The sequence below is a fragment of the Equus asinus genome, unplaced genomic scaffold (genome assembly GCF_041296235.1).
Source record: "Equus asinus isolate D_3611 breed Donkey unplaced genomic scaffold, EquAss-T2T_v2 contig_195, whole genome shotgun sequence".
NCBI lineage: Eukaryota > Metazoa > Chordata > Mammalia > Perissodactyla > Equidae > Equus > Equus asinus.
In genome coordinates, this window is record NW_027224844.1 from 1,207,501 (window position 1) to 1,223,715 (window position 16,215).

Genomic DNA, 16,215 nt, shown 5'->3' on the forward strand with positions numbered 1-16,215 from the left:
CGGGGTCTCACCGCCAGGGGCCTCCAGCACCAGGGGCGGTCCCGCGGCGCCCGGAACGGCGACTGGCCCCGTCGCCCCACGCGCAGCTCACGGGGGCTCGGCCCCGCCACGGCCAGGGCTCTCCCGCACACGGCGCCAGCGTCCCGCGCCGGGCGCCTGGCGCGCGGGCCCCACCCGACCGGAGCCGAGAGCACTTCGCCCGGGGCCACCACCGGCCTCGGTGGCCGGAGGCGACACCCGCACGGCGAGGCCCACTTCGGTCCCGGCCGGTGGGCGGCGCGGCCAGGCGTCTGCCCGGGCGGGGGAGCACCGGGGGCAGCGGGGAGCGCGGCGCGCGCCTCGACGGAGGGAGCACGGGCTCGCGGGAAGGCTCCCGGGGACGGCCTCGGGCGCGGACGGGCCACCAGGAAAACACACGCGGGATCCCACCGCCAACGACACGCGAGGGCGGTCCCACGACGCCTGGGACGCCGGCCGGCCTCAGCCACCCCTCGGCCTCCCGCGGGCCCGGCCCCACCGCCGGGGCCTACGTGAGGCGCCCCCGCCGCCGGGGGCCGCCCCGTCCACCCAGCCACCCGTCTGCCTGTCTGGTCTGCTCCGGGGCCCACGTCCCGAGGGAACGCGCCCGAGAGCGGCGGCGGCCCCCACCCATGCCCGCACGCCACCACCGGCTGCGGCTCGGGACGGGAGCGAGCGGAGAGCCAGCCGCTCGCGGCGGGGCGGAGCCCGGACGGGGCCGGGCCCTCTCCCCGCCCCAGCGCGCGACGGGAGAACCACGCGCACGCTCGCGCACACGCGCGGCCCCGCGCCCGACGACGGCCCGGCCGGGCGTGACCCTCCCCCGACTCAGAGGGGGGAGGCGCCGGCCGCGGTAGGCAAAGAGCAGCTCTGCCCACGCGCCACGGTGGTGGCGTCCGTGGCTACTACGCGCAAAGGAGGGGCGGCGGCTGGGGGGTCCGGTACCCCAAGGCACCCTCTCGGATCGCTAGAGAAGGCTTTCTCACCGAGGGCGTGTCGCCCCCGCCCATCGTCCGCCATCGGTCCCACCAAGGCGCTTACAGACACCATGGCCACGCAACGCAGGAGGGGTCTGCGGTAGAGGTAAGGCCTAGAGCAAGTCGGAGCGTCCGTGGTCAGGGCCGCGAGCCCGCGCTGCCCCGGGCTCGCCATCTCTGGCCACACTGGGCTTAGCTAGGGATCTACAAGGCCCCTGTGCGGCTCCCAAGTCAGTGCCTCCCCTCAGGCCGAGAGACCAAGGGAGGCAGAGACTGGGACGGAGGTGCCGATCAAACAGCACCTCCCAACCAAAGAGCCAGCGCCACGCCGCTGGCTCGGCCCGCCACGGTCACTCCCACACCCGCGGGGAAACCCCAGCAAGGGGAACACGCGGGCACGCGCCCGAGCCTGCCCGCCCCCACACGGCACGCCGTGGGGGGCGACGAGGCACCCGTCCCCCCCGAGGGGGACGAGGGGCACGCCTCCCTTACCGACTCGACCCCCCCGCTCCTCAGACACACCAGCGCAGTGGTTACCTGAGGAGGCCGACGGGAACAGGGAACGACACCGCCACTCGGCCTCGGGCGCCTGAGGGACGACCTGGAACGCTCCAGGGGCACCGCCAACGGCCTGGGGAACGCGCTCACGCGCCCGGGAAGGCGCGCGGCGCGGCGGCAACACGGCCCGCCCCACCGCGGGGAGGGCCGCCCGCGAGACACAGCCAAGAGGCACAGGCGGAGCATCCGCCGCGTCACGGAGACCCCGACACCGCCCACGCCACGAGGCACGGGGCGGGGGAGCGAGGTCGGGCCGGATTCCGCACCCCTGCCGCCTCCCACACGCCACTCGCAGCGGGGGAGAACGGGCGAGGGGACCCGCGGGCAGAGCGAGAAGAGCGGTCCCGTTCGCCATGAACGTCCGTCCCTCGTCTGGCACGGCTTAGGCCCGGCCCGGGAGAGCACAGCATCACCACATCGGTCGGCAGCATAACGCGAGGGACCCCCGAGCAAGGGAAGGCCGGCGAGGACAGCGAGCGGAGGAGCCTGCTTCAGCCTCACCGACCCCTCTCCTCCTCCAGCAAGCGCGGGCGACCACCCCAGGACGAGAACGCCTGACACGCACTGGCACGGAGCCGGTGGGATGGGGTAAGTCGCGACCGCACCCGGGTGCCGGCGGCAGGGAGTGCACGTGGTAGAGGACCCCGCGCCCCTAACCCCGCCGCCCTCGGGTACCAGAGACCGGAGGTGGCACCACGGTCGTGGGGGCGCCTGGAACGCACAAGAGCCGGCGCGCAGGCCCCAGCGGGCGGCTCAAGCGGCGGGGGTGGAAACGGGCGTCCGGTTCTCGGCCAGAGCCCGGAGCCCTCCCCGCACACGCATCCAGGCACCCGGAAGCTCTCGGGCGACTGTCACCCGAGCAGAGCGTGTCAGCACTTACCTGGCGGCACAAAACCACCCATTCGGGGGCAAGAATCGCCGCGCCCGGAGACGGGGCCCACCCACGGATCACCAGGGGAACCCCTGGATCACGGCCACGGCCACCAGACCCCAAGCACGACCCCATCGCCACCAGGCCCGGAGCTCCCGGGGCCATCTGGTCGACCCCAGAAGCGTGGCGGCAGGGGGAGCCGGGGACAGCCTCCCCGGGCCGCCCGCGCGGGCCGGGACCGGTCGGTCCCTCCCTCTGAGTCGCCGGGTCAGGACTTAGAAAAGAATTCCGCGGAGGCGCCTCCGGCGACCGGGCCCGGGGCGGGACCGTGGCTCCCGTCCCTCAGCCGGGGCTCCACCTACGCCTCGAGCCGGCCCCCTCCCGCCTCCGGACAAAGACGCGACCCGCGAAACTCGGAGAGAGAAGTCCGGTCCGACGGCCCGGACCCACCCCGGGCACGCGTCCGGGCCGGGGACGCCCTCCCCGGCCCGCCCTCGAGGGCTCCCGGGGCCGGTCCACGCTCTTCTCCAGGGCGGGACTTGGAAAAAAAAACTGCCACGGAGGAGGAGGCATCCGAGGACCGGGCCCGGTCCCCACCGCCAGAGCCGGTCGACTCGGAAGACCAGTGGGGAAAAGGCCAGCCCGGCGGCCGAGCCCGTCGCGCCCTCCACGGGCCTCCCCCGCAAGGCCCCGGCCGGTCGCCCACCTCCGGAGCGGGGCGCGGAAAGGGGATCGGCGACGCGGAAGGCCCGACCACCGGGCCGCCCTCGGGACGACGGCCGGGCACGGGACGAGCTCCCTCGCCCGTTCCCCCGCGGCGGCCCCCCACCCCCTCCCGGGGACGGAGGGGCACCGGCGGCTGCTGGTCGACCCGTCCGGGAGGCCCCACACCCCGGCCGGCACCGGGCGGCGCGGCGACAGCCACCTCCCTCAGTAGCCTGCACCTCCAATCTCCGGCGAGCGGGCGTCGCGCTCACGCCCCGGCGCCACCGGGCCAGATCCCGCCAGCGACGCCGGCCTCCCGGGACTCTGCCTCGGTCACCGCGGCCGAGTCCCGTCCCTTGGCCCGCGTCGCCGGAGCTCCGGAGGAAAGAGACGATATAAAAGCGGCCGCCAGGTGGCACCCGGCGACCGACGACCGCCTCAGCGGGACGGAGCCGGAGCGCGGGCCCGCCGGGGAGCACAGCCGGGCCGCCGGGCCGCCCGATCCCGTCCCGGAGCCCCCTCGGACCCAGCCTCCCGGCCCAGTGCGGCCCCGGGGCGTCCGCCCGCGGGCTCCCGGCCGCCAAGGCGCAGCCCCAGCCGCAGGAGGGGGACTCGGAAAAGGTTTCTCGGGCGATCACCGGGAAGGGGAAGGGGAGAGTTCCCCCCAGAGAGGCCAGGGGGCGGCCCGGGCCGGGCTGGGCCGGTGCGGCCGGGAGGCCGCCGCTTCCCGGAGCGGCTGGAGCGCCCCCGGGGTTCCCGGGAGGACTTAGAAAATCAGGGCGGGCGGGGACGGTCAAACCGAAACCAGGCACGTCATCCGAGAAGGACCGTGATGACGGGAGGAGGAAAGCTTTCCAGTCCAGAGGGCCTGTCGAAGGCAGGCGGAGAGTCTACCCGCTGAAACTGACGAAGATGGGCAAAAGAAGCTAGCTCAGGCGCCGACATTTAAGGAAATAAAAAAAAAAAAGCACGAGGGCGTGGAGAAATGGGGAAAAATCAACACTGAGAAATCTACCCTCTGAAACCGACGAAGATGGGCAACAGGGGCTAGCTCAGGTGGCAATTTTTAAGGAAAAATGAAAGGAAGTGCGTGGAGACCTGGGGAAAAAGCAACACGGAGAAATCTACCCTCTAGAACTGAGAAAGAAGCGCAACAGAGGCTAGCTCAGGTGGCAATCTTTAAGCAAAAAAAATAAAATAAAAAAATACAATGGCGAGGGGACCCGGTCAAAAAGCAACCCTGAAAAAGGTACCCTCTGAAACTGAGGAAGCAGGGCAACAGTGCCTAGCTCAGGTGACAATCTTTAAGCAAAAGAAACACACAAGGGCGTGGGGAGCTGGCGAAAAGGCAACACTGAGAAATCCACCCTCTGAAACGGACGAAGATGGGCAACAGAGGCTAGCTCAGGTGGCAATCTTTAAGCAAAAGAAACACACAAGGGCGTGGAGACCTGGGGAAAAAGCAACACGGAGAAATCCACCCTCTGAAACTGAGGAAGATGGGCAAGAGAGGCTACCTCACGTGGCAATCCTTAAGCAAAAACAAAGCACAAAGGCGTGGAGCCCTGGGGACAAAGCAACCCTGAAATATCTACCCTCTGAAACTGAGGAACATGGGCAAGAGAGGCTAGCTCAGGTGGCACTCGTTAAGCAAAAACAAAACACAAAGGCGTGGAGACCTGGGGAAAAAGCAACCCTGAAATATCTACCCTCTGAAACTGAGGAAGATGGGCAAGAGAGGCTGGCTTCAGGTGGCAAACGTTAAGCAAAAGAAACACACAAGGGCGTGGAGACCTGGGGAAACAGCAACACGGAGATATCGACCCTCTGAAACTGAGGAACATGGGCAAGAGAGGCTAGCTCAGGTGGCAATCGTTAAGCAAAAACAAAACCCAAAGGCGTGGAGACCTGGGGAAAAAGCAACCCTGAAATATCTACCCTCTGAAACTGAGGAAGATGGGCAAGAGAGGCTGGCTTCAGGTGGCAATCTTTAAGCAAAAGAAACACACAAGGGCGTGGGGAGCTGGGGAAAAGGCAACACTGAGAAATCCACCCTCTGAAACGGACGAAGATGGGCAACAGAGGCTAGCTCAGGTGGCAATCGTTAAGCAAAAGAAACACACAAGGGCGTGGAGGCCTGGGGAAAAAGCAACACGGAGAAATCCACCCTCTGAAACTGAGGGACATGGGCAAAAGAAGCTAGCTCAGGTTGCAACCTTTAAGCAGAAAAAAACACAAGGGCGTGCAGACCTGGCAAAAAAGCAACAGTGAGAAATCTACCCTCTGAAACCGACGAAGATGGACAACAGAGGCTAGCTCGGGTGGCAATTTTTAAGGAAAAATAAAAGGAAGTGCGTGGAGACCTGGGGAAAAAGCAACACGGAGAAATCTACCCTCTAGAACTGAGAAAGAAGCGCAACAGAGGCTAGCTCAGGTGGCAATCTTTAAGCAAAAAAAATAAAATAAAAAAATACAATGGCGAGGAGACCCGGTCAAAAAGCAACCCTGAAAAAGGTACCCTCTGAAACTGAGGAAGCAGGGCAACAGTGCCTAGCTCAGGTGACAATCTTTAAGCAAAAGAAACACACAAGGGCGTGGGGAGCTGGCGAAAAGGCAACACTGAGAAATCCACCCTCTGAAACGGACGAAGATGGGCAACAGAGGCTAGCTCAGGTGGCAATCTTTAAGCAAAAGAAACACACAAGGGCGTGGAGACCTGGGGAAAAAGCAACACGGAGAAATCCACCCTCTGAAACTGAGGAAGATGGGCAAGAGAGGCTACCTCAGGTGGCAATCCTTAAGCAAAAACAAAGCACAAAGGCGTGGAGCCCTGGGGACAAAGCAACCCTGAAATATCTACCCTCTGAAACTGAGGAACATGGGCAAGAGAGGCTAGCTCAGGTGGCAATCGTTAAGCAAAAACAAAACCCAAAGGCGTGGAGACCTGGGGAAAAAGCAACCCTGAAATATCTACCCTCTGAAACTGAGGAAGATGGGCAAGAGAGGCTGGCTTCAGGTGGCAAACGTTAAGCAAAAGAAACACACAAGGGCGTGGAGACCTGGGGAAACAGCAACACGGAGATATCGACCCTCTGAAACTCAGGAAGATGGGCAAGAGAGGCTAGCTCAGGTGGCAATCGTTAAGCAAAAACAAAACCCAAAGGCGTGGAGACCTGGGGAAAAAGCAACACGGAGATATCGACCCTCTGAAACTCAGGAAGATGGGCAAGAGAGGCTAGCTCAGGTGGCAATCGTTAAGCAAAAACAAAACCCAAAGGCGTGGAGGCCTGGGGAAAAAGCAACACGGAGAAATCCACCCTCTGAAACTGACGAACATGGGCGAAAGAAGCTAGCTCAGGTTGCAACCTTTAAGCAGAAAAAAAACACAAGGGCGTGCAGACCTGGCAAAAAAGCAACAGTGAGAAATCTACCCTCTGAAACCGACGAAGATGGACAACAGAGGCTAGCTCAGGTGGCAATTTTTAAGGAAAAATAAAAGGAAGTGCGTGGAGACCTGGGGAAAAAGCAACACGGAGAAATCTACCCTCTAGAACTGAGAAAGAAGCGCAACAGAGGCTAGCTCAGGTGGCAATCTTTAAGCAAAAAAAATAAAATAAAAAAATACAATGGCGAGGAGACCCGGTCAAAAAGCAACCCTGAAAAAGGTACCCTCTGAAACTGAGGAAGCAGGGCAACAGTGCCTAGCTCAGGTGACAATCTTTAAGCAAAAGAAACACACAAGGGCGTGGGGAGCTGGCGAAAAGGCAACACTGAGAAATCCACCCTCTGAAACGGACGAAGATGGGCAACAGAGGCTAGCTCAGGTGGCAATCTTTAAGCAAAAGAAACACACAAGGGCGTGGAGACCTGGGGAAAAAGCAACACGGAGAAATCCACCCTCTGAAACGGACGAAGATGGGCAACAGAGGCTAGCTCAGGTGGCAATCTTTAAGCAAAAGAAACACACAAGGGCGTGGAGACCTGGGGAAAAAGCAACACGGAGAAATCCACCCTCTGAAACTGAGGAAGATGGGCAAGAGAGGCTACCTCAGGTGGCAATCCTTAAGCAAAAACAAAGCAGAAAGGCGTGGAGCCCTGGGGACAAAGCAACCCTGAAATATCTACCCTCTGAAACTGAGGAACATGGGCAAGAGAGGCTAGCTCAGGTGGCAATCGTTAAGCAAAAACAAAACACAAAGGCGTGGAGACCTGGGGAAAAAGCAACCCTGAAATATCTACCCTCTGAAACTGAGGAAGATGGGCAAGAGAGGCTGGCTTCAGGTGGCAAACGTTAAGCAAAAGAAACACACAAGGGCGTGGAGACCTGGGGAAACAGCAACACGGAGATATCGACCCTCTGAAACTCAGGAAGATGGGCAAGAGAGGCTAGCTCAGGTGGCAATCGTTAAGCAAAAACAAAACCCAAAGGCGTGGAGACCTGGGGAAAAAGCAACCCTGAAATATCTACCCTCTGAAACTGAGGAAGATGGGCAAGAGAGGCTGGCTTCAGGTGGCAATCTTTAAGCAAAAGAAACACACAAGGGCGTGGGGAGCTGGGGAAAAGGCAACACTGAGAAATCCACCCTCTGAAACGGACGAAGATGGGCAACAGAGGCTAGCTCAGGTGGCAATCGTTAAGCAAAAGAAACACACAAGGGCGTGGAGGCCTGGGGAAAAAGCAACACGGAGAAATCCACCCTCTGAAACTGACGAACATGGGCGAAAGAAGCTAGCTCAGGTTGCAACCTTTAAGCAGAAAAAAAACACAAGGGCGTGCAGACCTGGCAAAAAAGCAACAGTGAGAAATCTACCCTCTGAAACCGACGAAGATGGACAACAGAGGCTAGCTCAGGTGGCAATTTTTAAGGAAAAATAAAAGGAAGTGCGTGGAGACCTGGGGAAAAAGCAACACGGAGAAATCTACCCTCTAGAACTGAGAAAGAAGCGCAACAGAGGCTAGCTCAGGTGGCAATCTTTAAGCAAAAAAAATAAAATAAAAAAATACAATGGCGAGGAGACCCGGTCAAAAAGCAACCCTGAAAAAGGTACCCTCTGAAACTGAGGAAGCAGGGCAACAGTGCCTAGCTCAGGTGACAATCTTTAAGCAAAAGAAACACACAAGGGCGTGGGGAGCTGGCGAAAAGGCAACACTGAGAAATCCACCCTCTGAAACGGACGAAGATGGGCAACAGAGGCTAGCTCAGGTGGCAATCTTTAAGCAAAAGAAACACACAAGGGCGTGGAGACCTGGGGAAAAAGCAACACGGAGAAATCCACCCTCTGAAACTGAGGAAGATGGGCAAGAGAGGCTACCTCAGGTGGCAATCCTTAAGCAAAAACAAAGCACAAAGGCGTGGAGCCCTGGGGACAAAGCAACCCTGAAATATCTACCCTCTGAAACTGAGGAACATGGGCAAGAGAGGCTAGCTCAGGTGGCAATCGTTAAGCAAAAACAAAACCCAAAGGCGTGGAGACCTGGGGAAAAAGCAACCCTGAAATATCTACCCTCTGAAACTGAGGAAGATGGGCAAGAGAGGCTGGCTTCAGGTGGCAAACGTTAAGCAAAAGAAACACACAAGGGCGTGGAGACCTGGGGAAACAGCAACACGGAGATATCGACCCTCTGAAACTCAGGAAGATGGGCAAGAGAGGCTAGCTCAGGTGGCAATCGTTAAGCAAAAACAAAACCCAAAGGCGTGGAGACCTGGGGAAAAAGCAACACGGAGATATCGACCCTCTGAAACTCAGGAAGATGGGCAAGAGAGGCTAGCTCAGGTGGCAATCGTTAAGCAAAAACAAAACCCAAAGGCGTGGAGGCCTGGGGAAAAAGCAACACGGAGAAATCCACCCTCTGAAACTGACGAACATGGGCGAAAGAAGCTAGCTCAGGTTGCAACCTTTAAGCAGAAAAAAAACACAAGGGCGTGCAGACCTGGCAAAAAAGCAACAGTGAGAAATCTACCCTCTGAAACCGACGAAGATGGACAACAGAGGCTAGCTCAGGTGGCAATTTTTAAGGAAAAATAAAAGGAAGTGCGTGGAGACCTGGGGAAAAAGCAACACGGAGAAATCTACCCTCTAGAACTGAGAAAGAAGCGCAACAGAGGCTAGCTCAGGTGGCAATCTTTAAGCAAAAAAAATAAAATAAAAAAATACAATGGCGAGGAGACCCGGTCAAAAAGCAACCCTGAAAAAGGTACCCTCTGAAACTGAGGAAGCAGGGCAACAGTGCCTAGCTCAGGTGACAATCTTTAAGCAAAAGAAACACACAAGGGCGTGGGGAGCTGGCGAAAAGGCAACACTGAGAAATCCACCCTCTGAAACGGACGAAGATGGGCAACAGAGGCTAGCTCAGGTGGCAATCTTTAAGCAAAAGAAACACACAAGGGCGTGGAGACCTGGGGAAAAAGCAACACGGAGAAATCCACCCTCTGAAACGGACGAAGATGGGCAACAGAGGCTAGCTCAGGTGGCAATCTTTAAGCAAAAGAAACACACAAGGGCGTGGAGACCTGGGGAAAAAGCAACACGGAGAAATCCACCCTCTGAAACTGAGGAAGATGGGCAAGAGAGGCTACCTCAGGTGGCAATCCTTAAGCAAAAACAAAGCAGAAAGGCGTGGAGCCCTGGGGACAAAGCAACCCTGAAATATCTACCCTCTGAAACTGAGGAACATGGGCAAGAGAGGCTAGCTCAGGTGGCAATCGTTAAGCAAAAACAAAACACAAAGGCGTGGAGACCTGGGGAAAAAGCAACCCTGAAATATCTACCCTCTGAAACTGAGGAAGATGGGCAAGAGAGGCTGGCTTCAGGTGGCAAACGTTAAGCAAAAGAAACACACAAGGGCGTGGAGACCTGGGGAAACAGCAACACGGAGATATCGACCCTCTGAAACTCAGGAAGATGGGCAAGAGAGGCTAGCTCAGGTGGCAATCGTTAAGCAAAAACAAAACCCAAAGGCGTGGAGACCTGGGGAAAAAGCAACCCTGAAATATCTACCCTCTGAAACTGAGGAAGATGGGCAAGAGAGGCTGGCTTCAGGTGGCAATCTTTAAGCAAAAGAAACACACAAGGGCGTGGGGAGCTGGGGAAAAGGCAACACTGAGAAATCCACCCTCTGAAACGGACGAAGATGGGCAACAGAGGCTAGCTCAGGTGGCAATCGTTAAGCAAAAGAAACACACAAGGGCGTGGAGGCCTGGGGAAAAAGCAACACGGAGAAATCCACCCTCTGAAACTGACGAACATGGGCGAAAGAAGCTAGCTCAGGTTGCAACCTTTAAGCAGAAAAAAAACACAAGGGCGTGCAGACCTGGCAAAAAAGCAACAGTGAGAAATCTACCCTCTGAAACCGACGAAGATGGACAACAGAGGCTAGCTCAGGTGGCAATTTTTAAGGAAAAATAAAAGGAAGTGCGTGGAGACCTGGGGAAAAAGCAACACGGAGAAATCTACCCTCTAGAACTGAGAAAGAAGCGCAACAGAGGCTAGCTCAGGTGGCAATCTTTAAGCAAAAAAAATAAAATAAAAAAATACAATGGCGAGGAGACCCGGTCAAAAAGCAACCCTGAAAAAGGTACCCTCTGAAACTGAGGAAGCAGGGCAACAGTGCCTAGCTCAGGTGACAATCTTTAAGCAAAAGAAACACACAAGGGCGTGGGGAGCTGGCGAAAAGGCAACACTGAGAAATCCACCCTCTGAAACGGACGAAGATGGGCAACAGAGGCTAGCTCAGGTGGCAATCTTTAAGCAAAAGAAACACACAAGGGCGTGGAGACCTGGGGAAAAAGCAACACGGAGAAATCCACCCTCTGAAACTGAGGAAGATGGGCAAGAGAGGCTACCTCAGGTGGCAATCCTTAAGCAAAAACAAAGCACAAAGGCGTGGAGCCCTGGGGACAAAGCAACCCTGAAATATCTACCCTCTGAAACTGAGGAACATGGGCAAGAGAGGCTAGCTCAGGTGGCAATCGTTAAGCAAAAACAAAACCCAAAGGCGTGGAGACCTGGGGAAAAAGCAACCCTGAAATATCTACCCTCTGAAACTGAGGAAGATGGGCAAGAGAGGCTGGCTTCAGGTGGCAAACGTTAAGCAAAAGAAACACACAAGGGCGTGGAGACCTGGGGAAACAGCAACACGGAGATATCGACCCTCTGAAACTCAGGAAGATGGGCAAGAGAGGCTAGCTCAGGTGGCAATCGTTAAGCAAAAACAAAACCCAAAGGCGTGGAGACCTGGGGAAAAAGCAACACGGAGATATCGACCCTCTGAAACTCAGGAAGATGGGCAAGAGAGGCTAGCTCAGGTGGCAATCGTTAAGCAAAAACAAAACCCAAAGGCGTGGAGGCCTGGGGAAAAAGCAACACGGAGAAATCCACCCTCTGAAACTGACGAACATGGGCGAAAGAAGCTAGCTCAGGTTGCAACCTTTAAGCAGAAAAAAAACACAAGGGCGTGCAGACCTGGCAAAAAAGCAACAGTGAGAAATCTACCCTCTGAAACCGACGAAGATGGACAACAGAGGCTAGCTCAGGTGGCAATTTTTAAGGAAAAATAAAAGGAAGTGCGTGGAGACCTGGGGAAAAAGCAACACGGAGAAATCTACCCTCTAGAACTGAGAAAGAAGCGCAACAGAGGCTAGCTCAGGTGGCAATCTTTAAGCAAAAAAAATAAAATAAAAAAATACAATGGCGAGGAGACCCGGTCAAAAAGCAACCCTGAAAAAGGTACCCTCTGAAACTGAGGAAGCAGGGCAACAGTGCCTAGCTCAGGTGACAATCTTTAAGCAAAAGAAACACACAAGGGCGTGGGGAGCTGGCGAAAAGGCAACACTGAGAAATCCACCCTCTGAAACGGACGAAGATGGGCAACAGAGGCTAGCTCAGGTGGCAATCTTTAAGCAAAAGAAACACACAAGGGCGTGGAGACCTGGGGAAAAAGCAACACGGAGAAATCCACCCTCTGAAACTGAGGAAGATGGGCAAGAGAGGCTACCTCACGTGGCAATCCTTAAGCAAAAACAAAGCACAAAGGCGTGGAGCCCTGGGGACAAAGCAACCCTGAAATATCTACCCTCTGAAACTGAGGAACATGGGCAAGAGAGGCTAGCTCAGGTGGCACTCGTTAAGCAAAAACAAAACCCAAAGGCGTGGAGACCTGGGGAAAAAGCAACCCTGAAATATCTACCCTCTGAAACTGAGGAAGATGGGCAACAGAGGCTAGCTCAGGTGGCAATCGTTAAGCAAAAGAAACACACAAGGGCGTGGAGGCCTGGGGAAAAAGCAACACGGAGAAATCCACCCTCTGAAACTGAGGAACATGGGCAAAAGAAGCTAGCTCAGGTTGCAACCTTTAAGCAGAAAAAAAACACAAGGGCGTGCAGACCTGGCAAAAAAGCAACAGTGAGAAATCTACCCTCTGAAACCGACGAAGATGGACAACAGAGGCTAGCTCAGGTGGCAATTTTTAAGGAAAAATAAAAGGAAGTGCGTGGAGACCTGGGGAAAAAGCAACACGGAGAAATCTACCCTCTAGAACTGAGAAAGAAGCGCAACAGAGGCTAGCTCAGGTGGCAATCTTTAAGCAAAAAAAATAAAATAAAAAAATACAATGGCGAGGAGACCCGGTCAAAAAGCAACCCTGAAAAAGGTACCCTCTGAAACTGAGGAAGCAGGGCAACAGTGCCTAGCTCAGGTGACAATCTTTAAGCAAAAGAAACACACAAGGGCGTGGGGAGCTGGCGAAAAGGCAACACTGAGAAATCCACCCTCTGAAACGGACGAAGATGGGCAACAGAGGCTAGCTCAGGTGGCAATCTTTAAGCAAAAGAAACACACAAGGGCGTGGAGACCTGGGGAAAAAGCAACACGGAGAAATCCACCCTCTGAAACTGAGGAAGATGGGCAAGAGAGGCTACCTCACGTGGCAATCCTTAAGCAAAAACAAAGCACAAAGGCGTGGAGCCCTGGGGACAAAGCAACCCTGAAATATCTACCCTCTGAAACTGAGGAACATGGGCAAGAGAGGCTAGCTCAGGTGGCACTCGTTAAGCAAAAACAAAACCCAAAGGCGTGGAGACCTGGGGAAAAAGCAACCCTGAAATATCTACCCTCTGAAACTGAGGAAGATGGGCAACAGAGGCTAGCTCAGGTGGCAATCGTTAAGCAAAAGAAACACACAAGGGCGTGGAGGCCTGGGGAAAAAGCAACACGGAGAAATCCACCCTCTGAAACTGAGGAACATGGGCAAAAGAAGCTAGCTCAGGTTGCAACCTTTAAGCAGAAAAAAAACACAAGGGCGTGCAGACCTGGCAAAAAAGCAACAGTGAGAAATCTACCCTCTGAAACCGACGAAGATGGACAACAGAGGCTAGCTCAGGTGGCAATTTTTAAGGAAAAATAAAAGGAAGTGCGTGGAGACCTGGGGAAAAAGCAACACGGAGAAATCTACCCTCTAGAACTGAGAAAGAAGCGCAACAGAGGCTAGCTCAGGTGGCAATCTTTAAGCAAAAAAAATAAAATAAAAAAATACAATGGCGAGGAGACCCGGTCAAAAAGCAACCCTGAAAAAGGTACCCTCTGAAACTGAGGAAGCAGGGCAACAGTGCCTAGCTCAGGTGACAATCTTTAAGCAAAAGAAACACACAAGGGCGTGGGGAGCTGGCGAAAAGGCAACACTGAGAAATCCACCCTCTGAAACGGACGAAGATGGGCAACAGAGGCTAGCTCAGGTGGCAATCTTTAAGCAAAAGAAACACACAAGGGCGTGGAGACCTGGGGAAAAAGCAACACGGAGAAATCCACCCTCTGAAACTGAGGAAGATGGGCAAGAGAGGCTACCTCACGTGGCAATCCTTAAGCAAAAACAAAGCACAAAGGCGTGGAGCCCTGGGGACAAAGCAACCCTGAAATATCTACCCTCTGAAACTGAGGAACATGGGCAAGAGAGGCTAGCTCAGGTGGCACTCGTTAAGCAAAAACAAAACCCAAAGGCGTGGAGACCTGGGGAAAAAGCAACCCTGAAATATCTACCCTCTGAAACTGAGGAAGATGGGCAAGAGAGGCTGGCTTCAGGTGGCAATCTTTAAGCAAAAGAAACACAGAAGGGCGTGGGGAGCTGGCGAAAAGGCAACACTGAGAAATCCACCCTCTGAAACGGACGAAGATGGGCAACAGAGGCTAGCTCAGGTGGCAATCGTTAAGCAAAAGAAACACACAAGGGCGTGGAGGCCTGGGGAAAAAGCAACACGGAGAAATCCACCCTCTGAAACTGAGGGACATGGGCAAAAGAAGCTAGCTCAGGTTGCAACCTTTAAGCAGAAAAAAAACACAAGGGCGTGCAGACCTGGCAAAAAAGCAACAGTGAGAAATCTACCCTCTGAAACCGACGAAGATGGACAACAGAGGCTAGCTCAGGTGGCAATTTTTAAGGAAAAATAAAAGGAAGTGCGTGGAGACCTGGGGAAAAAGCAACACGGAGAAATCTACCCTCTAGAACTGAGAAAGAAGCGCAACAGAGGCTAGCTCAGGTGGCAATCTTTAAGCAAAAAAAATAAAATAAAAAAATACAATGGCGAGGAGACCCGGTCAAAAAGCAACCCTGAAAAAGGTACCCTCTGAAACTGAGGAAGCAGGGCAACAGTGCCTAGCTCAGGTGACAATCTTTAAGCAAAAGAAACACACAAGGGCGTGGGGAGCTGGCGAAAAGGCAACACTGAGAAATCCACCCTCTGAAACGGACGAAGATGGGCAACAGAGGCTAGCTCAGGTGGCAATCGTTAAGCAAAAGAAACACACAAGGGCGTGGAGGCCTGGGGAAAAAGCAACACGGAGAAATCCACCCTCTGAAACTGAGGGACATGGGCAAAAGAAGCTAGCTCAGGTTGCAACCTTTAAGCAGAAAAAAAACACAAGGGCGTGCAGACCTGGCAAAAAAGCAACAGTGAGAAATCTACCCTCTGAAACCGACGAAGATGGACAACAGAGGCTAGCTCAGGTGGCAATTTTTAAGGAAAAATAAAAGGAAGTGCGTGGAGACCTGGGGAAAAAGCAACACGGAGAAATCTACCCTCTAGAACTGAGAAAGAAGCGCAACAGAGGCTAGCTCAGGTGGCAATCTTTAAGCAAAAAAAATAAAATAAAAAAATACAATGGCGAGGAGACCCGGTCAAAAAGCAACCCTGAAAAAGGTACCCTCTGAAACTGAGGAAGCAGGGCAACAGTGCCTAGCTCAGGTGACAATCTTTAAGCAAAAGAAACACACAAGGGCGTGGGGAGCTGGCGAAAAGGCAACACTGAGAAATCCACCCTCTGAAACGGACGAAGATGGGCAACAGAGGCTAGCTCAGGTGGCAATCTTTAAGCAAAAGAAACACACAAGGGCGTGGAGACCTGGGGAAAAAGCAACACGGAGAAATCCACCCTCTGAAACTGAGGAAGATGGGCAAGAGAGGCTAGCTCAGGTGGCAATCCTTAAGCAAAAACAAAGCACAAAGGCGTGGAGCCCTGGGGAAAAAGCAACCCTGAAATATCTACCCTCTAAAACTGAGGAACATGGGCAAGAGAGGCTAGCTCAGGTGGCAATCGTTAAGCAAAAACAAAACACAAAGGCGTGGAGACCTGGGGAAAAAGCAACCCTGAAATATCTACCCTCTGAAACTGAGGAAGATGGGCAAGAGAGGCTGGCTTCAGGTGGCAATCTTTAAGCAAAAGAAACACACAAGGGCGTGGAGGCCTGGGGAAAAAGCAACACGGAGAAATCCACCCTCTGAAACTGAGGGACATGGGCAAAAGAAGCTAGCTCAGGTTGCAACCTTTAAGCAGAAAAAAAACACAAGGGCGTGCAGACCTGGCAAAAAAGCAACAGTGAGAAATCTACCCTCTGAAACCGACGAAGATGGACAACAGAGGCTAGCTCAGGTGGCAATTTTTAAGGAAAAATAAAAGGAAGTGCGTGGAGACCTGGGGAAAAAGCAACACGGAGAAATCTACCCTCTAGAACTGAGAAAGAAGCGCAACAGAGGCTAGCTCAGGTGGCAATCTTTAAGCAAAAAAAATAAAATAAAAAAATACAATGGCGAGGAGACC